Source organism: Nanorana parkeri, unplaced genomic scaffold, assembly GCF_000935625.1.
Source record: "Nanorana parkeri isolate BGI_ZX_2015 unplaced genomic scaffold, ASM93562v1 scaffold2088, whole genome shotgun sequence".
In the NCBI taxonomy this organism is placed as follows: domain Eukaryota; kingdom Metazoa; phylum Chordata; class Amphibia; order Anura; family Dicroglossidae; genus Nanorana; species Nanorana parkeri.
This window is the reverse complement of record NW_017308356.1, coordinates 16,603-40,610: the sequence shown is the minus strand read 5'-3', so window position 1 is coordinate 40,610 and position 24,008 is coordinate 16,603. Positions and strand designations below refer to the sequence as shown.

Sequence of the window (24,008 nt, the reverse complement as noted above, 5' to 3'; positions counted from 1 at the left end):
CTGGTTCCCCATCAGTTTATGAAATTGGCCGGTCCAGGAGTGGGACATTATTGGACATATTTTGTTTATTGTCCATTTCACCCTTTTTTATATACATATTTATAATATATATATTTATATTTATTTTTATATATATCTTTTCTACAATATTTCTTCACCTGATTTTGGATAAACACTCATGTTGTATTGCACTTAGCACTGCAGGTGGATTCATTCCCACAGGATTATAGATTCAGTTCATTAACCAACAAGTTTTTTCTTTTAAGAAAACGTTAAAAATGTTTTCATGGATAGTGTTTTACACATAAATTTATCACTCACTTATATAAAAAAAGATAGCAACACATTTCATTCAAACTTTGATTTATTCAACAACCCCCAATTTATGTTTTGCACAGATTCACGGACATATTGCTTTTTACACATTGACATTTGTTAATCTATGGTGGGCCCTGCCAGCACAGTGCTCCTACCTTACATGGGAAGCCCAGCCTTCACTGCTGCCTCGGCACTCAATCTTCTCAGCTTCACCGCTCGACTGGCCCCTTGGCGACGCCTCCTCCATCGCGGTCTCTGTCTTTGCCTCCTCGGTCTTCACAGGCCTCTTTCACCGCCCCCGTTCTCCGCCCCCCGTTCGCCCCCTGTCTCATGCCGCTCCGTCCCCGTCTCCTCACGTCCTCTCATCTCCGCCTCGATCTCACGCCGCTCAGTCCCCCGGCTCCTCCCGTCCTCTCAAATCTCCGCCCCCATCTCCCTCTGTCTCCATCCCCTGCCGCTCCGTCCCCCTTCTCCTCCTGCTCGCTCGCCTGCCGATTTCGCCCCGTCGGCTGCCTAATGTTTTGTGGCCTGAACCTGGGCTTGTGTGCCAGCAGAAAGGGCCTCGCGTGCCCTCCCTGGCACGCGTGCCATAGGTTCGCCACCACTGCCTTATGGGATCAGGAAGACATTTTTTTCCCCTGTTGGAGCAAATTGAACCATGCTTTATAGGGGTTTTTTTTCTCCTTATCTCTATAGGTTGAACTCAATGGACTTGTGTCTTTTTTCAACCTGACTAACTATGTAACTATGTAATGAAGCTGAACACTGCCAGACAATATGCATTTTAAGTAGGACAGCCATGGCAACCCCCATATTTTTCCTATGATAGGTGCAGTTTACTATGCTAGTGCAGCATCTCTACCCCCTAAAAATGATGGTAGATCAATCCCTCCTTTCACATCAGTGTCAAGGTAGTCAGTTAACACTCAAAAGTGCTACATGCTGCTTTTTTGTAATAGAAAAAAAATCAGCTTTGTTTAATATTTCATCTCGTGTAATATTTTCATACGTTTAATGATTTATTAAGGCATTTTTAAAACTGTTAAACTAAGCATTGCTAATGCTTCTGTGATTAAAAAAAAACCTCTTTTACTTAGAATTAAGTCTACTGTTCATATTGATTATAAGAAGAAGGATCCTGGGGTATTTGTGGGGCAATAGGGAAGTGTGACAATATGAAAAATCATGAGAAACTTTGAAACCTCAAGGGGTTGAAATTCTATTGGTTGAGCTTTAATGTATAAAATGTATAGACTTTTTAATGATTTTTAGATATACCATATATGTAAAATGTATAAGTGTATCACTGTGTGCTAATGTTCTAAAAATGTTGTGCCTGTAAATAATTTGTAATTGTACATGTATATGAAGAATCTACATTGTAGATGGTGTCACCCAGGGGCGTCCCGAGGCCGAGTGTCACCCAGAGCAGTTACCGGGTGACACCCCGCCATGACATCATCGTGCATGCGTGGCAATCTTATTGATACCTGCCGGCAGCCATTTTGGTGATGGACGTCAGCAGAGAGAGGAGTGGACAGTCACCCGGCGGGATAAGGTATGCCGCTGGGTCCCCTCCTCTCTCCCGAAACTGTTGGGCTCTGGGTTCATGACTGCGTGCCCGACTTTTCAGAGGGGGTGACACTAAAATGACTGTCAGTCAGCTTCCAGCGACCCTGCACTTGGGTGTTCCCTGTGCTCTCCAGTCAGTTTCCTGCGATCCTGCACTTGGGTGTTTCCTGTGCTCTCCAGTCAGCTTCCAGCGATCCTGCACTTGTGTGTTCTCTGTGCTCTCCAGTGAGCTTCCAGTGACCCTGCACTTCTGTGTTTCCTGTGCTCTCCAGTCAGCTTCCAGCGATCCTGCACTTGTGTGTTTTCTGTGAGCTTCTCCAGTGAGTTTCCAATATTAGTCTTCTGACAGGTATCAGCAAATCTCTCTGCCAAGGAAGGCAGAGAGGTTTCAGATGGAGTGCTTGCACCATCTAGTGGCTGATCCTTAAATCTGTATATTGAAGACAATATAAATTACCTGGACAAGGAAACATGTAAAAACATCACTAACATTGCATTATGGTAAACACAAACTATGTGCTCAGTGAAAATGGGAAGCACAGTGGTTCGAATCGCGATCGGGTCACTATCTACAAGGAGTTTGCATGTTCTCCCTGTGCTTGCGTGGGTTTCCTCTGAGAACTCCGGCTTCCTCCCACACTCTAAAGACATGCTGGAAGGTTAATTGGCTCTTGTGTAAATTGGCCCTCGTATGTATGTATGTGAGATAGGGACCTTAGGTTGTAAGCTCCTCAGGGGCAGGGACTGATGTAAATGTGCACTATGTAAAGAGCTGCGTAAATTGTTGGCGCTGTATAAATACCTGTAATATTAACTATACGTTCCCTTTAAAGAAAATCTGAACAGAGAGAATATTGAGGTTGTCTTTGCTGACCAATCTTTCTAAAGCTGGCCATACACCTATAGATTATCTGCAGATTTTCTATGGTCAGGTGGAAAAAGTACAACAGATTCCTCCATCTATACTAAACTGTGTGGATGGAGGAATCTCCCGCTGGGCCTAGCCTCAGTATCTTGCTAGTCGGGCCCCCTGGCTCTCAAAATACCTTAAAAATCTGATTGTGTGCAGTGACATTCTGTGGGTCTCAGCTGCCGTTGTGATGTGCGGGGTCCCTGGTGTGTCCCTGTGCCTTTAAGGGGGTTGGGCTGCCTCCTGGCGAACCTGCACCCAATTTATCTTTTGCTACATGTGCTCCAACTGACTACTAACTGACATATCAGTCTGGATGTCACTTCTTAAAACTCAATCTTTCAAAAACTGAGCTCATGATATATCCTCCTGCACATGCACCTTCCCCCAACTTTTCTCCTGAGATTGATAACACAACTATCCAGCATCCAGCCCTCCCCCCATGCCAAGGTGCTAGGTGTCATCCTGGACTCAGACTTCACCTTTCTGCCCCCCATCCAATCCCTATCCAAATCCTGCCGCCATCAACTTCGTAACATCTCCAAAATACGCCCCTTCCTCACCAATGAAGCCACTAAGCTACTCATCCACTCACTTGTTATCTCTCGTCTTGACTATAGGTGCCCATACACTTTACAACCCTCGCAAGACTTTTGTCTTGCGAGGGTTGTAAAGTACTTAAAAAAACGTACGATCTGCCCATCTTGGACAGGCAGATCGTACTTGCGATCATCGCAAGCCCGCCCCCCTGAGGGGCGGGCTTACGATGACTGTAATGAGGGGCGAGCTTACGTTGACTGCAAACGGGCAGTGTGCGCCCGTTCGGCAGTTGTCAAACCAGCAGGCCACTAACTCGCCGAGAATCGTACGATTCCCGGCGGGTTTTCTAGCATGCTGGTTTGACGGAAGACGTGCAACCTACAGTAGAAACGGTCGCACGCCTTCCATACACTGCACGATTCTCGTACGATCGCGGGATTTCCCGCGATTCTCGTACGAGAATCGTGCAGTGTATGGGCACCTTACTGCAACTCCCTCCTCATTGGCTTACCACTACACAGGCTATCCCCTCTTCAGTCTATCATGCATGCTGCTGCCATACTCATCTACCTAACCTACCGCTCAGTGTCTTCAACTTTCCTCTATCAATCCCTGCACTGGCTTCCACTCGCCCAAAGGATAAAATTCAAAATATTAACAACTAGGGATGCATTGATATATCGGCTTCCGAAACATATCAGCCGTAAATTGCACTTTTGGCATCATGCCGAAAGAACCATTTTCTGGCCGATACAGCGATGCATCCTATTCTCTCCTCCCCGCTGGGCGCTGCTCTGTATCCCAGCGGGGAGGAGAGAAACTGTGACAGGCGGCCAAACGATGCAGGAGGAGAGTGTTGTGAGCAGCCAGCGTCTCTCCTCCCACAACCGCTCCGCCTCCTGTCACGATCCAGCAGAGCGGTGTGCGGGCGGAGACAGCCCGTGCTGTCACAGCAGGCCGTGCTCCTCTTGCTCAGCCTGCTGTGATAGCGTGTCAGGAAGGAGACAAATGCAAACACTCAGTGATCGCTGAGTGTTTGTACATAATTGAGGACAGAGTATGTTAACTATATCCTCAATTATGAATGAATGGGAGTGATCTACATCCTGTTCATACATAATTGTGGTTATAGTAAACATATCATGTCCTCATGTTATGAATGAACAGGAACATTCATAGAGGATTCCTGTTCATTTATAACTGGGGCTGCAGAAAAAGAGATTGAGGACTCTGTGTTCTCAATCTCTTTATCTATTTTGAAACGGAGATATCAGAGGTCTGTTTACACCCCCCAATATTTCCCCGAAGCCCCTAAAAGTAAAGTATAAAATAAAAATGTTTAATAAAAAATGAATAAATAAATAAAAATATAATTTTGTTTGTAAAGTTTATAAAAAATAAATAAAAATAAAATATTGTAATTTTTTTTTATAGTTCAAATTAAAAAAAATTTGTTTTCGGCCTGACATTTTTTTAAATTTCGGTTTCATTTCGGTTTAGAAATTTTCATTTCGGAGCACCTCTATTAACTATTAACTACCACTTACAAAGCTATCCGCAACTCTGTGCCCGGCTATATCTAAAACGTTGTCCCAAAGTATTACCCTAACCGTCCCCTCCGCTCTTCCAAAGACCTCCTGCTTTCCAGCTCCCTCGTCAACACCTCCCATGCTCGCCTCCAGGACTTCTCTAGAGTCTCTCCCATTCTCTGGAGCTCTTTACCTCAACCTGTCCATTTATCTCTAAAGACTCATCTCTCCAGGGAAGCCTATCCCACCTCTAACTAACCATGGAACCATCACGTTCTCAAAAAGTCCATCCCTACACATGTACCACTTGCCCCTCCCTTTTGGATTGTAAGCCCTCACGGGCAGGGCCCGCCTTACCATCTTGTCTTGAATTGTATTGTGATTGTAATGTCTTCCTTACATTGTAAAATGATGCACATAATAATATGCAAGTCTGCAAGTGGATGGGGGGCTTATAAAAATGTGGAAGTCTTTTTTAGAACAATAAAAACGCTTAATGATGCAGCACAACTGGCATGGGCTCACAATATTTCCCTGCATTTGTGTCATCTCCCTTCATATTTGTATAAAGTTCATACCACACCTCTATTCATTCATATGTGCAAGGATGTTAAGCTCCAGCATGTAGGTTTTTTATCTGACCATAGCACATGGCTAAGGGGTCGGGCCACTCGTTATGACTTCAGTGCGTTTCAATCAATTACTTCAGGATGAATTAGGATGAATATACCCAGCAGTCCTGTCACTCAGACTTTACAGGACCCACCTGAGCATTTAAAGAGACAGATACTTGCAAAAACACATATACATAGAGAGAGTGGCCTTCATTCAGACACATCATAATACCTTGTAATAATCATTGAATTAACCTGGGTTGGCACACCATGGGTATAAACTCATTAAGTAGATGCATTTCCTTCAAGTTTGTTGCTTACTTTGCCATCATATGAGTTCTATCATTTTAGTCTGAGTAATGTTCCAGCAATAAAATAGGCCAGTGTTTGGTAAGTACAGATCTCAAATATTTTCAGTGGAACATTATTTGGTAATGATACCTACCTTTTTCATTATTTTTCTGCAAAATCTCAGATCTTTGTTTTTCTATTGTTTTTGTTTTATTTCTTAGGATCCAATTGGGATACCCCCTTGCCTTAAATCTATTTGTCAATTCCCTGCTTTCTTTCTGAAAGTCTTTAAATCCATGCAGTTCCTGTGTAAATGTGGAAACTACCCTGTAGGTATCCCTTTGATCAGAGTCCAGCGGCGATGTCTGGAGGCGTAGAGTTGCATATTCCTATAGGTGGTAGTAACGTGTTACCCATTTTTTGGATCATCAGATAAAAAATACTTAGGGGGCTATTCACAAAGGCCGTCTGAGCCCTTTAGTTCAGTTGAACCGAAAGGCTGCTGTACGGGCTATTCACAATAGCCCGTACAACAGCCAGAGGCGGCTGAGGCGAAATGAGCCGAAGGCATTTGCTTCAGCTGGACTGAGCCGAAGTGTCAGCAGAAGCGGGGCGAACGGCCTGCCGAAGGCCGCCTTTTCTCCCCACAAAATGGCAGCTGGCCGCAGCCAGCCGTGATCTCAGTTGTAATGACATATCAGCATCCCCAAATGACCTGGGGACGCTGAACTGTCATTAACTGCCTCCGGGCTGGCCGTAGTAAAAAAACGGCCGGCCCGGAGCTCTCTAGATCTGAGCGGGCGTCTTTAGACGTCCACTCAGACACGCCCCCTTAGGCATCCCAATTGTTTGGTTTATTCTTTTTTTTAATATTTTTATTTATTTAACTATTTATTTACATTTTTAAAATATTTTTTTCAACCTTTTTTAACTTTTTTTTAATTGATTTTCTATTCTGCTCGGTACCACGGATTCGGTACCACGGCTATTCACTCACTGCTGTTCGGCCCCTATGAGAATAGTAGCGAATGGCAGCGAGTGAGCTGCCGGAGCTTCGACTCAGCCGATCCAGATGTTGGATCGGCTGAGTCGAAGTCCTTTCGCACTTCGGCTCAGCCAAACATGCAGAGCATGTTCGGCTGACCGAAGTGCAGCCGAAGGCAGCCGATGTACGGCTGATTTCAGCTGATGTGCGGTTGAAATCAGCCGTACAAGCCAGAAGTGAATAGCCGAACATAGTTTGGCTCACTTCACTTCGGCTGGGTCATTCACTCGGCTGCCTTTGGCAGCTTAGCTAATACTCTCCTTAGTTTTAACTTGACTCTACTTACAGGTCAAAAAGATATTTCAATTGTGATTTAATTGTGAGATACAAGAAACTGACTCCTCTGGATGCTTTTCCACACCAAAAGCATGTTCCCAGAGATTAGGTTGCCCATACATATCCATAGCTTCCCACCATCCCAAATGTAGGCAGGTGCCCATGGCAACTCCCCTTTTCACAGGAGCTGTCCATCCACTAGCTTGGAGAAGGAAGGACGGAGAGGGGAGGTAGGAGTATGGAGAAGGGGAGTGGCTTCTCTTGCTGTGCATGTGTGTTTGTGGAGACGGACACAGCTTACTATCACACACTTTAATATAACTTTATTATTATTATTATACAGGATTTATATAGCGCCAATAGTTTGCACAGCACTTTACAATATAAGGAAGACATTACAGTCACAATACAAGATGGCAAGGAGGGCCCTGCCCGTGAGGGCTTACAATCTAAAAGGGAGGGGCAAGTGATACATGAGGAGGTAGCTGCGCGGGGATGATTGTTTGAGAAAGTGATTGTTCAGTGGTTAGGGTGAGGTGGGATAGGCTTCCCTGAAGAGATGAGTCTTAAGGGATCGCCTAAAGGCAGTCAGTGTGGGAGATAGATGGACAGGTTGGGGTAGAGAGTTCCATAGAATGGGAGACACTCTAGTGAAGTCCTGGAGGCGAGCATGGGAGGAGTTGATGACGGAGCTGGAAAACAGGAGGTCTTGTGAAGAGCGGAGGGGACGCTTAGGGTAATACTTTGAGACCAGGTTGGAGATATAGCCGGGGCCAGAGTTGTGGATGGCTTTGTACGCGGTTGTTAATATTTTGAATTTTATCCTTTGGGCTATAGGAATTTTATCCTTTGGGCTATAGGAAGCCAGTGCAGTGATTGACAGAGGGGGGTTGCAGACACTGAGCGGTTGGTTAGGTGGATTAGTCTAGCAGCTGAATTCATGATAGACTGAAGGGGGGATAGCCTGTGTAGAGGTAGGCCAATGAGGAGGGAGTTGCAATAGTCAAGACGTGTGGACAAGGGAGTGGATGAGCACTTTCACTTTAAAGCCCATTTCTGGGGGACTGGAGTAAAGCAGATTACCTTAACTGCTCCTATCAGCTCCCTTGGGACTGCAAGACTGATCCACATACCCTTTTCACCCTTGGGCTAGAGCGGTTTAAGAAATGCTGGCATCATCATGTCTAATACATGTCAGTAGACCTGCATTCGACATGATGATGCAGGGGGACATTCCACTAGCTGAAGTGGGGAGAGAAGATGAGAGTGCTGACTGCCAGGGGAGCGGGAGTTAAGCAAAATAAATCAGCTTTACGGCATCCCCTAGACAATAAACATACACCTAACTTTGGCAGTTCAGGAGTAGCCCCACTGTAAGGGTAATTTTTCTGTTTGCCCAGAGATGGGCATTAAAGCCATCCAACTTGATGACCCTTTTATTGATTGCTACTTCTAATTCCCATAACTGGATATTTTCCTTAGATACAATCAAACTCATCATAACTAGTTCATGTTTAAAAATGTTCTCCTTCTGCCTGGTCAGATACCTTCAGGGTTTAGGCATTAAAGGCAGGTTCCCACCATTTTCTGGAATGCAGTGCATTGCGCTTTGCCATGTTTTTACCTCGATTTTGCTGTGTTCCGGAACTGGGTTTTTTGTGTGCTTTTTTTAAAGCTTAAAATGGGTTTTCAGGTGCGCTTGCATGTGTTTTTGATGCATTTCCATGCGTCAATTAGAGGTGATAAGGACAAGGGTCTTAAGGCACATTTCCAACAAATCCCCCATGCATTCCAGCATCCCCAGCACATTACAAACCACTCTTCAGCTTTTTCTTTAAAAAAAAAAGCTCCTTTTGCATTCCATAACTGTAGGCTGTGTGCGGCAAGGAGGTGCACTTCTACCATTCAGCACATCTTTCCATTTAGGCAGGATGGAGGGGTGTGGCCCACTTAGTAAATTTACCACAATGATCCTCTCCAACCAATACTCTCAACGTGAATGAGAGAATCTCCAGCCAGCTCTAAGGCCAGGTTCACACTATGGCAATCCGTGACCGAACGTCAATCGCGCTGGCGGTGCCATTATTTTCTACCTGTACCCCAGTCACGCCAGGCAGATTGCGTGGTTTTCAACTGCGATTCCGCCCGTGTAATCAAACACGAAAAAGCAGCACGTTGTATGGCCATGTTGTTCACCTGTTTGTGAATTGTGAATTGCAAACACCCATGGAGTTCGAGATGAACCTTGCATTGCTGCAAACTCAAAGCCCATCCCTTGTCTCCAAAGTATATTTTATCATGCAACTGCACAACCCAAAGAGTACACAGAGCCAGTAATGTGTTTTATCTCTTATGTTTTTTTAGAAGATTCTACTGGGAAGAATTGGATATCACCCTTAATAGTGGTAAAACAATAGTGATAGCAACCCACATGAGTTCTAAGGGACCTAGATTAGAGGGTTGTGAATGAACCAATTGCAGTGAGACGGATGCAATCTGCTTTGCTCAAGAGGCATTGTACAATACAATGACAGCTGCCACAGCTGTTCACAGGGCATCAATCATGGGACAGCAAGGGACAGAACACAATGATTAACCAACTCACACCATAGCGGTCAGATTGTTCCGGACAGCTGGTTGGGGTAGCCTGGGTGAGGGGCAGGGTGATATGGGCAGGATGATCTTCAAATTGAGGGGTCCTTCTAGAGGGAGATCACTGGGTTATGAGACAGCTTGAGGCCTGGGTTCACCTGGCCTCAGCGTCAGGCACACCAGGTGGAACACAGCAGGGGCTAAAGACTGAGGAGGAATGACACAGGAAGGAGGTCTGTGGGTCTACTTGGGCAGAGGGGGGATCCTGGAAGTTCAGCCATAGTCTCAGATCCCCACTGGTACTGGCAGCAAGAGAATTACAAAGGCAAAGGTATCAGTCAGCAAAGGGACCACAGAGAGGGAACAAAGGGAAGTCTCAATGTCCATGCAGCAGCTAACAGTTAATAAGGAACTGACAGCGCCCATTGCAACAGACACAGGTACAGAACTATCTATTACAGCTATGTTTGTGACAATAATGAGGTATGAGCACCCCAAATCTAGTAAAGAAACCCCGTTTTACACTCATTCTGTTAAAATTTACCAGTTTGAAACACCATTAGGCCAGCCTACTGATTAAATATTTTATGAAGAGAGTCTTTAGATTGTAAAAAATGTGTCAGTCATTTATGAACAGAACCTGAAAACTAGCTCAGTCATGAAGGGGTTAATTGAACTTTTAGAATTGCAGCTGACAAAGTTGCAATAGCATTCATTAGTGGAACACCAATAACCAGAGATCTATCATACATCCTATCACAACATGTTTATCCAGGTCTGTTTTTTTTAAACCTCCTAATGGCCCATTGTAGAAGCACTTAGTGAGGTCTGGCTGGTCAGATCACTAATAGCTCATCAATTGGCATTGAGGTAGAATCCACATGGATAGTCTGGAGGTAAATGACCTGTAAATAACCCTGTTACAAACAAAGCTGGTTTCCAAAACCCACACATAAATCATAACTCTTGACCTGGGATGCTACATTATTAAGACATATATATTTAAATGTATCGTTAAACACTGATCACATAAATACAATGCTCCCCTGTCTTATGAGGTACAGAGGGCCAAAGGCACACATTACCCCTTCTGAGGAATCCATTATATATATATTATAGTATATATTGAAATAGGCATTTTTATCATAGTCACTTAACCACATCCATTACACATATATCAGATGCCTATATTTTAAAAGTGTTAAGCTTTAACTCCAAGAATCCTTGTCTCTATGAAGAGTGCTGATATATTGTAGAACCTGTTATATTCCTGTCTGGACGGACAGTGGGCATCACAGGCATTGATTAAGACCGGAATTGTCACAGCATTTGCTGGGAATAGTGCGTGTTTCTATTTATTGCAGCTATGGTGCATGTAAAGGGATAACTGCAGAGTTAACCAACCCCAGTGATTATCACTCTCAGTCTGCCAGCCTTAGATTGTTGTCCCATGAGCTGTAAAATCTCTTTGCAGGGTGAGGCTAACAGTGTTAGGATCACAATGTTCTAATCTTCTCCTAGTCTCCTTCCAGTAAAACAGTGCAGCCATGAGTTTCCAATCGCCTATCTCTGGAGTAAACTCTAAATACTCTGACTCTTTTCTTTGTGCACAGGGCTTTCATATTGTACCTGGAATTCAGCGGTCAGAGACCCGAGCCCACATTACTGGTGCTGAGGTATCTGATTTTGTTCCGATACAGGATACAATACATCCTGTGCTTCCTGCTGAGTGGTGCCACATCTCTAGACCCCCTAGTGTATGCACAGGGCACATGAATTAATTATGCAGACCAGCTGACTTATTTACACACTGCCTTTTGATTAGTTTTCATGTAACAATTCTTTTGTTGGTTCACAAAACTCTAATATTTCTGTTCTACTTTATAAGAAGTATGTCATAATATAAAATATTAGAACTTACAAGGTCCTGAGATCTGGGATGCTGAAAAAAACAAAAAACTAGTGAGCTACTGAGGAGTAGTTAGCTAGATAAGTTAATTCCCTAAACTGATGCCTGTCTCTTTGTCTTGTTCCTGACAATGTCTATCTATATCACTGGTCCCTAGCAGTGTTCTGACTAGGCCAGTGGTAGGTAACCTTGGCTCTCCAGCTGTGCTGAAACTACAAATCCCATCATGCTTCTGCCTCTGTGAATCATGCCCGTGGCTTGCAATGCCTTATGGGATTTGTAGTTTCAGCACAGCTGGAGAGCCAAGGTTGCTTACCCCTAGACTAGGCTGACACCTGTCCGGCTACCTGCCCTTGATTTAAACATACAATATTGAAACATGTATATGTTCTGTGAAAGACTTGGCAAGAACTTTAGTTACCTTGTTTTTTACCATCATCACTTTTAGTTTGTTTTATATGTTTATGCATTAGAAACATATTTAGCCTTATTTTGTTTTAACATACAGGGGCCAGCTGAAATTAATATTAGAAGTACAGGTTCTGAGAAGTGGACAATTCTGAAGCTGTCAATCTTTGCTGTTCTAATCTGTGGTAAGATTAAAGTCCTATTTAACTCTCAAACTTTGTTTCAATAATGAATCCAAATCAAACAAATATACATTGCCCAGCATTTTTACCCAAGCACTTACAGTCACCATGCTTCCAAACAGCTGCTTCCAACTCTCTCAGTTTAGCTTGCCTGAACTTCCTGGCCAGTACAAGATCACAAGGCACAGCACAGTCTCCAACAACTGTTTATCTACTAGCTTGAAGAAGGGAGGAGGAGGAGCAGAGCAAGGGAGTGATTTGCCTTTGTTTGCCTATGTTTGCCTATGTTTGTGGAGACACACACAGCTAACCAGCACACACAAGGGCCGCTCCATAGGACCCTGCAAGGAAAAGAAGCCACCCTAAAACAAGATATCAGGGCCAGTGCTCAGGGGACGAGTGTCAGGCAGCCTATGTAAGTTTATCAGTGCAGCTCTTGCCTTTATCTGCAAGGTAATGAATCTGGCCTCAGTGTTTTGCAGCCAGTTTTGCTGACTGCAGTCGTGCCTCTCAACTGTGAAGTAATGTATTTTCCTTTTTTTTTTAAAGGAGCAGCGATTCCCCCTCCCAAACAATACGAGACTCTTTAGGTCTGGTAGGAATGTTAGGAGGGACCCCATTTTAAAAAAGTGCGTGGGGTTCCCCCCAGAAGGCATACCAGACCCTTTAGGTCTGGTAGGAATGTTAGGAGGGACCGCAAGTTGCAATTTAAAAAAAAAAGTGTGTGGGGTTCCCCCTCAAAGTCATACCAGGCCCTTAAGATCTGGTTACCAGACGCTTGATCCGAGCACAGGCCTGGCAGGGCAGGAAAGGGAGGGGCGAGCGAGTGCCATACCAGACCACATGCCCTCGGCACTGGAAAAGCACATTGTCCGCGTGCTGATGGGGAGACAAGGGCCTCTTCCCCACAAGCCCTGGGGAGTTGGTTGTGGGGGTGCAGGCAGGGGGCTTATTCACATCAGGGTACCCCTTTAATAAAGGGGCATCCAGATGCGGCCCCAACCCTTGTGAATGAGTAAGGGGTACTTGTACCCCTACCCATTCACTAAACGGTTAAATTAAAGTTTTACAACAGAGGCCAGACTTTTGAAAAAAATCCTGTAATTGGAAAAAAAACAAAAGACGTGTTTTTTTTTACAATTCTTTTATTTAAAAAAAAACAACCCAAAAAATGGATCCGCCAAGGTAATCCAGGGTCAATCACCACATCCTGCATTGTCCACGATGACGAGGACTCGATGAAATAAAAAATGTAGCACACAATTTCCATCAGCTACTCTCTTTGTGCTAGTTGCCAGTTCAGTCAGGGCTCAGCAAATATGGGAGACTACACAAAAAGCCTCCAGAAAATATCTGCTTGATAGGAACTCTAATAAGAAATGGCATCCAAGTAGCATGCTGTTATCATAGTTTACACAGATCTAAAATGTTGATTTGAATGCATTTTGCACAACTTGCTCTTGGTGTGAGCTTTGTTGGCCAACCACTCCAGGGGAGGGTACTAACAATGCTGTTGAACTGAATTTGCACACAGCCTGCCTGGCAGTGGAGTGGTCGAGCTTGAACCCTTTGCGCAGCTGACTTCCTCGCTATGCTAATAGCGTATCTTCTCAGAAGTTGCACACAGCGCGCTGGTTTAAATAGTAACCGACACGCTCTGTATGCATATTCTGACAGCGTGAGAGACGGGAGTCTGCGCTTGTCGGTCTTTCCAGGGATCAGGTGAGTATCTAAGGGTTTCATAACCCTCCGGCTTTTTTGCATGTATATCTACGGCTAGCAAGCAGTAGATATATGCAAAAAGTTTTTAGAAAACCCGCTTTAACAGCGGTTTAAACGCCGCGCGCTCCCGTCCGAATATCCCAAACTGCTCGGGCGGCTGCAAAGCATCTTGGAGCGGGCGCATGCGCAGTTTGGATTTTCTACGCGTGCACCCCCATGCAGACACCGTGGGACAGGAAGTGCCAGCAAGGAGAGAGGAGTCAGCGCTGGATCGGAGACCCGCCGCACCGCTGGAGGGACAGATGAAAACATCGGGAAAGAAGAAGAAGGTCGGATTAAGAGACATCATTTAAGGTAAGTGCTGACATTTACATTAGGTGGAGGAGGAAAAAAAATTTACTTTAATGTCACTTTAACCACTTCCGTGTCCCAGTACGTCTATAGACGGCGGCCCGCAGAAGTGGTTAAAACAAGAACTTCGGCAGCCGTGCTCTTGGTACCGCTTTTAACAGCAGGCGATTGCTGTATAACTTACAAGTGATCTGGTGTCTGTACAGCCGCCGGATTGTTTGTACTGCGTGGCGCCCCCCCGCTGAGGCCGCTGTTGGCTTCCCTGGGCACCGATATCCCTGTGCGGTGCCCGGGAGCGCCTCCGTTGGTCTCCCCGCAATGATCAGAGAGAGATTCAGCAACTTCCAGCCGCTGATCTCTCCTCCGATCACTGGACCCGGAAGTGATGTGCATTACCCTGGTTACGCCACTGCCGCCCTGAAATGGGGGATCCCGTCCGCTGGCCGAGATAGTATGGTGCCCATAATGCAAAATGGCACCCTCTATAGAGGACTACAAATCTCAGCAGTACTTTATACAGAAATGCTATTGGTATATTGCTGGGATGTGTAGTCCTCTATAACCTGTGCCATTCAGCATTGCTGTAAATATTAGGGATGCACCGATATATCGGCCGCCAAAACATATCGGCAGAAAATGGCACTTTTGGCTAAATGCCGAAAGTGCAATTTTTCTGCCGATACAGCAGCGCATCCGTGCTTTCTTTCCTCCCCGCTGGGTGCTGCTCTGTGTCCCAGCGGGGAGGAGAGAAAGTCAAAGCTGGCCGAGCGCTGCGGGAGGAGAGCGCTGTGTTTGGGTTTTTTTTTGGGGGGGGGGAGGCAAAAAAAATCTTGCACCTGGGCCCTTTGTTCCTTAGGTCCGCCATTGCTTAGATTACATGTACCCTTTGCACGAGAAGAGCCCTCTGTCTCTTTTTGTTTTTGAATCCCATTCGCTTGTCTTCAGCACGACAAAACGTTCAAGGAAAGGAATCCCATTTATTTATATGACCCATGTTCACTTCTGAGCCTTTTGTTGCAAGCAGAAAAACACATGTCACTGGAAAAAGTACATAAGCTACTTTTTGGCAGGATTATAGTGCTTTTTGGTCCCATAGACTTCAATGGGAAACTTCATGCAACAAAATACGTGACAAAACGCTCAGGTGTGAACAGGGGTCATAGTAATAAATGGGATTCCTTGTCTTCAGCGTTTTGTTGCAGTTAGCTTTGAGAGACAAAACACCTAGGTGTGAACAGAGACTAAGGTCTATTTATAAATTATTCACCGGAACAATTTCCGGTACATTCTTCTAGGCAATTTTCTTGTCTGACATTCACATTGCAATTATGATAGGGTGAAGGTGTAGCAGGTGCATGCGGAAAGCTGGCTGATGTTGCATATAACCTGCACATAACCTGGACAAAAATATTTTAACCGAATTGTATTTGCCAACGTGAGCTGTCCATAGTTTTTACTAGGGATGCACTGTACTCACACAAATGCTCTGATACCTTCCCGATACCAGAACTTCCAGTCAGAGGAAGATTTCCTCTGACCAGCAGTGCCATAGGGGAACATGGAGCCAGCTTCACGTGCGATTAGGAAGCTGGGCGGCGAGTAATGACTCGCCTCCCTGGTTCCCGATTGGCCAGGAAGCCTCCTCTATGATGATTGGCTGCGAAGCCGACTTCCCGGCCAATCAGAATCAAGCTGGCCAAACAGCAGTCTCCATGCTGATTGGCTGGAAAGCTGCTTACCGGCCAATCAGCATCGAGCCAGCTTTTAAGGCCGCCTCCTTGCTGATTGGCTGGAAAGCCGCTTTCCGGCTAATCAGCATGGAGCTGGCTTCTTGGCCAATTAGGAAGCTGGCTCGATGCTGATTGGCTGGGAAGCCAGTTTCCCGGCCAATCACAATCAAGTCTGTGAAACAACCGGCTTCCCTGGCAATCAGGAAGCTGGGTGTCATGTCATTACCCACCTCCCGGCTTCCTGATTGCCCGGGAAGCTGGCTCCATGCCAACAGAAGCACCGGTATCAGCGAGTACCGAAAGAAAAGTATCCGTACCTGTGCTCGATACCGAAAAAATGGTATGGATGCATCCCTAGTTTTTACATAATTTTAGTACTAGGGGGGTTAAATGTATTTTTTTTTCAATATCCTTTTTTAAGATTAATTAAAAAAGAAAAACTTGCCCTTCCTGGTAAATTGGTTTTAGCGCCTATTGTTCGTGCAGGTATGAACCTGAATGGTATTGAATCATTGAAATACACATTGATACTGTTATTAATACTTACCTTCAGGTGCTGCCATTATATGTATTAAATGATTTTCAACTATCCAAGCTCTTTAAAACAATTTAACATGTGATCATTGGATTTTGTTTGGTTCTGTAAGACTTAAAGCAAAACCCAGGACAAAACTGTTCTTAACCCTTGCAGTGGGGCTACGCCCACACTGTATGGGAAAAATGCTCATTTGTGTCTATGTGTTAGGATAAAAAAATTACACTCACCCAAACCACTGAGCCACCCAGCTGTCACAGTGCTCCCTCCAGCTTGTCTCCCACTCTGCTGCAGTGGTGTTATGTCCTCCAGCATTCTCACATTCCATACACTGTGTATAGGACATGATGACTTACAGGACCTTAGAACGCTGCGGACTCCGGGGACCAGCAAGCCAGCTCAGAGGATTGGGTGAGTATAACTTTTTTATTTTAGTACCTAGACAAAAGCAAGCACTAAATCCCTACAGTGTGGGGGTAGACCCACTGCAAGGGTTGAGAACAGTTTTGCCTGGAGGTCTTCTTTAATTAACTGCTGTTAGTTGGTTATTGCGTTACAAGACTCTCTTTCATTGTTTTCAGTTATAGTTAATATGTTGTGTCATTTAGGTTTGTGTAAATGAATATGTCCATGTGTTTGGAATTGTGCCCCTACAATTTGTGGATGTTAACATGAATTATTTTCCCATTCCTTTATTTATTTGATTGTGTAGGTTTACTCTCCCCAGTAACAAAGCTTGTCAATTCATGCCTTTGGTTTTCTACTATATAGTATACACAGTAAACATAATTGCCTATAACAATAACAATCATATTTTATGGTTTAACAAAGTAAACCAGCAAACAATATAGTTATGCATAAATATTTTATTCTGTTTAAATCTGAGGCACTCTGGGCAAAAAGCTTTCATTTATCTATATTCCTCAAAAGCCACAAAAAATAGACTTCCACTTTGTGTGCACTAAATACCTTTGCAAATCCAGGTATTACCTTGTAAAAGTAGTAGTGGCATCATCACTGTGATGCACATAGCCTGTGCAGAGAACAGAGCTGTGAGAGGGACCCAGCAGGCCCCACCCACTATAGGCTGACTGCAGAAAACTACAGGAGGGGGGTGGATATAAGACCAGTCACCCTGCACAAGTAGAGAGAGCAGCAGTGACTGGAAGCTCCTGCACAGATCCAGTTTCACACTGCATGTTGGCACAAATCGGGAAAAAATACACAAAGTACACCAAGATTCAAGTAAGAATACACATACCTCTTAGTGTTTAGACAATATTTGCTTATCTTGGAGTTCAGCTTTAATATGTAATGTTTGTTATTTTGTCTTTTTTTTTTTATATGACTTTTACATATCGTAGATGTGTCTATGTGGACTTACCATACTATCAACAGGACAATGGACTGGACCAAAGCTCGTGACACGTGTCAAAAGGATTTTACTGGCATGGTTTTCATACGAAACAAAAAAGAAAATGAGTATCTGAACCAAACTTTGTCTGAGGGTACCCCCTATTACTGGATTGGAATTCTAAAATTCAATAACACTTGGATTTGGGAAAAAACCCAGGAAGTCGTACCGGAAAATATAAAAATGTGGGCACCCGGAGAGCCAGACAACAGAGCAACAGAAACTTGTGTAGAATTGTATATAAAACGAAAATATGATAGTGGGAGGTGGAACGACCATAAATGTTCTGCAAAGAAAAGACCACTATGTTACAAAGGTACCTTTTTCTTGGTCTCAAAAGCTTATGCAGTATATAAAACAGTATCTTCCTGAAAAAATATGTTTGATTTAAAATTTTTAATAATCACATTTGCAAGGCTGCAAATTTGTATTACAGATTTGTGTTTGCATACATAACCTTATTATTGACACTGACAGGCAGATTTTATAGTGTTAAGCAATAGCTAGGACTTGTTACTGACAGTGAAATTTTTCCTTTTATAATTGCCCCATAGCGGCCGCCTGGGTCGCTATGGCGATTGTTACGCCACTGGATAGATAGATAGATAGATAGATAGATAGATAGATAGATAGATAGATAGATAGGAAGATTGTATACTTACAGTACCTGCCTGTAATCCTGTGATCTTCCACTTTCCTGGAGCATCACGGCAGCACACAATGGGATATAATGATCACACCAGGAAGAGTACTGCTCAAACAAAATTAAATAGGCAAACACAGAAGATCGAGCAAAATAATTTAAGGCAATAATATTCTTGCCAAAGACCAGAGTGATAAGGGCCGCTGGGTCAATTCTGTAATGGTTGAGGAACGTGTGATGCGAGGATCAGGTTGCTGCCTTTCAAATGGTCTCTGCAGACACCTTAGGGAAAGTCGTCCAGGACGCGCCCATCCCTCTCGTGGAATGAGCTCTAACCTCTTGAGGTGCTGGAAGACCATGTAATGAATAAGCTTTCTTAATAAGCTTCACCAGCCAGGATGCTATGGTTCTACCAGTGGCCAACTTGGCCCTTCTTCTTACCTTTTGGTACTACAAAGAGACTATCACATGCTCTAATGGATTCAGGTGCTGAGATATAGGTATTTAAAATACTTGGTATGTCCAGAGCATGTGGATGACCGCTCTCATTATGGAAAGCTGGAAGGACTAGCTCTTGGTCCAGATGGAATGGGGTAGTCACCGTAGCTGCAGCTGATCCTTTGGCTTGCTTCGGCCGCAGGGCTGCTGTATGGGCTATTCACAATAATCCGTACAGCAGCCGAAGGCAGCCGAGCCGAACGCATATGCTTCAGCTCGGCTGAGCCGTAGTGACACCCGAAGCGTGGAGAAAGGTCGGCCAAAGCTGACAGCTGGGCGGAGCCAGCCATGATCTCACTGCTCGCCCTGCCCAGTTGTAATGACACATCAGAGTCCCCTGGGGACGCTGATCTTTCGTTAAACAATAACAACGTGTTGTACACAATAATACAGTTGTTATTCATTGGCGGGACCTGCTAGAAAACTCTGGCAGGTGCTGGGCAATAGGTAACTGTTGGGTGGAGCTAGCTGTCACCCCTAGTTCCGCCCAATTGTTTTTCTTTTGCCGGCATCTGTCAGATGCTTCATTATGCGGCGGGAGTTCGTCGCCTGCATTCGGGTTGACGTGCATCTTTTTTTATTATTCTTTTTTTATAATTTTTTTCTTTTATTTAAAACATACAGTATATTTTGTTTTGTACATTTTTTAAAATAATTGTTCAACTTTTTTTGTTGTTGCTATTCATTTGACTTATTTTCTATTCTGCTCGCTATCTCGGAGGTACCGAGCAAAATAGCCGAGCAGAATACTGCCATTCGGCCTCTGAGAATAGGGGCGAACGGCAGCGAGTGAGCTGCCGAAGCGTCGGCTCAGCCAATCCAGATGTTGTATTGGCTGAGTAGAACTCCTTGTGCACTTCGGCACAGCTGAACATGCAGAGCGGTTGAAATCAGCTGTAAGAGGCTGAAGTGAATAGCCGAACTGCGTTCGGCTCTGTTCACTTCGGCTTGGTTATTTACTGGGCTGCCTTCGGCAGCTCAGTGAATAACCCCCTATGTATTTAACCAGGCCTTAAGAAACTGGACTATAAGCGAAAATAAGGACCATCTGGTCTTAGTAAGTGCAGAAACAGCTGACACCTGGACATATAGAGTATTCAATTTGAGGCCTAAATCCAAGCCTATATGCAGAAATTCTAGAATGTTAGTGATCTCTGGAGTTGTTGGATCAAAGTTCTTCTCTCTAGCAGCCGCAATAAATGTTTGCCATGCTTGCTGGTAGAATTAGTAGACTCTTTTCTAACCTTCATTAACTTCAACTTCTCTGGTGTTGGGTATAGGGATGGACCCTGATAAAGTAGGTCCCGCCAGGTCGGTAGCGGTAGGTTTGCAACCAACAATTATTTTCATTGATTAGTTGGCCGATTATTTTGTTTGATTGATCTATTTAAAAAAATTTAAATCTAGGATGTGAGTCAGTATTAGAGGGATGGGATGTTTGTACGAATTGAGAGGTGCTGTGCCTTCTAGTGCCTTGGTTCTCAACTGGTGGGTCGTGACCCAAAAGTGGGTCCCGACCCCATGATCAGTGGGTCGCCACCTGTCTTCCACTTTTCTAGGTGAGAAGCTCCTTAGCCTCCCCCCTAGCGCAGCACTGTCCGTTATGGCGCCAGGCTGCCATTCACAATATGCTGCCCGGCACCAAGTGTCAGCTTGAGGTGGGGTGGGCTGCAGCTATGGCTGCCAGGGAGCTCCACGTATTGCTTACAACTCCCTCGCGTGCCCTGTAGAGGTGCCTGGAGTGGCATCACATTCTGGCTCCCGGCAACTCTACATGGCACACAAGGGAGTTGCACAAGCAATGCATATATGGATGGAGCTCCATCACAGCACATCAGCTCACACTGGACCCCAGGATGGGGATTTTCTCCAGTTCTCGTACTGTAGGGAGACTGAGGGGGATCTTTAAAGAAAAAGAGTGTGTATGTATGCGTGTATGTATGCGTGTGTGTGTGTAAATGTGTGTGGGAGATTGTGTCTGTGGTTGTGTGTGTCAGTCAATGTTTTTGAGGGCACGTTGTCAATTAATTGAACGGCCCTGTGCAATTAACACACTGTACCACGTAATCGCACCTACTACGCGTTTTGGTGGAGGCGTGTTGCGCTGCCATTCATTTGAATAGTACCCCAAGTGCACCTCCCACCCACAGATCGATCGCCCGCAATGCAGTGCGTTTCATTGCAGTGCAACTTGTGCCACGACTTAATGACCAAGGACAAATGTGGGTCCTGAGGTTACACAGGTTGAGAACCACTGTTCTAGTGTGGTAATAATGGGGAGAAGCATCCTGATGATCTTCGTGAGGAGAGCTGAAAGATCATAACATTGTTATGAATATGCTCACTCACCGTATCTTCAGAGATAAATCAATCAATCATTGAAATAACATAATTTATAAGGCGCATGTATTTTAGGCTCTTTGCACATTTCCAATATGTATAACATTGTGAATGTATCTCATTCAATGTTGAAAGCATTGAATGTGCACTGAATTTGTAGTGTACAGTAGAAATACATTTTTGTAACTGTTCATTGAATGTCTGCCTAAATACCACTAGCTTTTGACTGATGAAAATTTGGAGGGTCTATGAAATAGCTATCGCTAATAGAGCCAAATAAGGTAAAATACCATTCAATAAAGGCTTTCAATATTAAATATGCATTTCTTTTAAAAAAGGTATTTAGGACATTAGATATATACTGTAACTAGGCTATTAAAAATCTGCTTTGATGCAAGCCACAATTCTAATTTATATGCTAAATATATTTTTTGATCACAAGAACGTTATGTGAATTCATTAAAATTCATAACAATTGCTATTATGTAAAAATATTATACAAAATCGAAAAAGCAGATAATGTACAAAATAGTTAAAATTAAACAAAATAATGGGGTCATGGAATATGTTAAAAGGGTTTAGATCATATATTTACCAGGCTTAATATGAATACACAAAAGTATGAATATTCCGTGGAAACCCACTTTGGAAATTGTATTGCACTGTTTTGCACTATTATTGCAATAAGCAATTGATGTTTTGGCATGTATACTAGAGCTGCAGCTAACGATTATTTTCAAAATCGATTAGTTAGGCGATTATTAAGTTCGATTAATCGGTTAAATCGGATAAAAAATAAAATACATTTATAAAAATGGCTCCAGTGATGGGACTACTAGTTTGTATTAAGATTGCAGTCCATCACAGGAGCAAGCTTGGAGCGGTGGAAGTAAAAAAGAAAAAAAAAAAGTGTGGTGTACAATATAGTGAAAGTTAAAAGGGTCCATTCTTTAATTCAATTGTAATGATAGAGAAACATTGCAGGTTGATAGGGCAGACATCTTCAAGTTTCATTCATACTCAAAGTGCTCCAGTGTTTTGATTTCATTAAGAGGGTTATGCACGAAGGAGCCAAAGGATCCAGCCGTAGCTTCGGCTGATCCTCTGGCTCACTTTGGCCGCTAGAGCCCTTCAGTTCATTCGAACCAAAGGGCTGCTATACGGGCTATTCACTTGTGAATGATCTTAGGATTACGTCGGTGGATTCATTTTTTGTTTTTTGGGGGTTTTTTTTTAAAATACAGGACTTGTCAAAATCCTTTGTTGTGTTTTTTTTTTCAGTTAAAGGATTTTTTTTCTAAAAGTCTGGACTTTTTATTTAAAGTTATTTTAACCATTTAGTGAATAGGTAGGGGTACAAGTTCTCCTTACTCATTCATAGGGTGGGGCCGCACCTGGGTACCCTGAAGTGAATAAGCCCCCCCTGCCCGCACCCTCACAGCCAATGCCCCAGGCCTGTGGGGGAAGAGGCCCTTGTCCCCATCGGCACAGTGACAAGGTGCTTTTCCAGGGGCGTCCCTGAAAAAGCACCCTCCCAGTGCCGAGGGCATGTGGCCTGGTATGGCAGGAGGGGGGTGGGCGCCCGCTCGTTCCCTTTTTTCTACCCTGCCACGCCTGTGATCGAATCAAGGGTCTGGTTGGGAATTTTAGGGGGGACCCCATGTCTTTTTTCCCCCCATTTTTGGGGGTGGGGTTTCTCTATGAAATTCCTACCGGCCTTAAGGGCCTGGTATGACTTTGGGGGGGAATCCTACACACTTTTTTTATTTTAACTTGGAATCCCTCCTAAAATTCCTATCAGACCTAAAGGGACTTGTATGACTTTTGGGGGGAACCCCATGCTTTTTTTTCTTTTTTTTTTAAATGGGGTCCCTCCTAACTTTCCTACTAGACTTTAAGGGTCTAGTATGGTTTGGGAGGGGGACCCCACACTGTTTTTTTTTTCTTTCTTACATTTACATTCTTTCTTACATTTATTTAAATCATTTTTACACTTTTTTTTCATTTATTTAATTTTTTTTCTATTCTGCTCGCTACTCTATATGTGCATGCTTATCTATGATATGAGGAAACTGTTTTTTCTATCTATATGTTTTCCTCACAATGCAGTATTCACATGTAATATTCTTCTAAGCAAGTAAAACTTAACTCAGCATTCCTCAAGATCTCAGTGCTTCATCTAAACAACCAACAATGTATACAAGTTCCCAAGGTCAATGAATACATGTCAGGAACGCAGACTACGTCTGCTGAGACCAGCCCGAGGACGGCCACAACATCCCCGTCTCGTTGCTAGGCAACGGGCGGACGCTCCGCAATGCTCCACCTCCCCCTTCCCTACACAGCAGGACGAGACGACAGCGTTCCGTTGCTAGGAGACGCTCGGGTCGGGCTTCGTCTCCGGCTCCTCCCCCAACAATTGCTCTGCCTATTTAAGCCCTAGCAAAACACTTGCTCGACGTGCTAGCAAAAGAGCACGTCGAGCAAGCTACTAGGACCCAAGTAAAGGAGACCACCGAGAACCTGCTGCACCAGAACGTGGAGATCACCCTTCAGGACTGCCATCACACCAAGGCGACCACTTCACTT

General features: G+C 44.2%; 1 protein-coding gene across 1 annotated transcript in view; it reads left to right on the top strand.

Moving 5' to 3' along the window:
- The window catches only part of LOC108800636 (L-selectin-like), a 90,318-nt gene that overhangs the window by 65,384 nt on the left and 926 nt on the right, over positions 1 to 24,008 (top strand). The gene's annotated exons all lie outside the window — the stretch shown is intronic.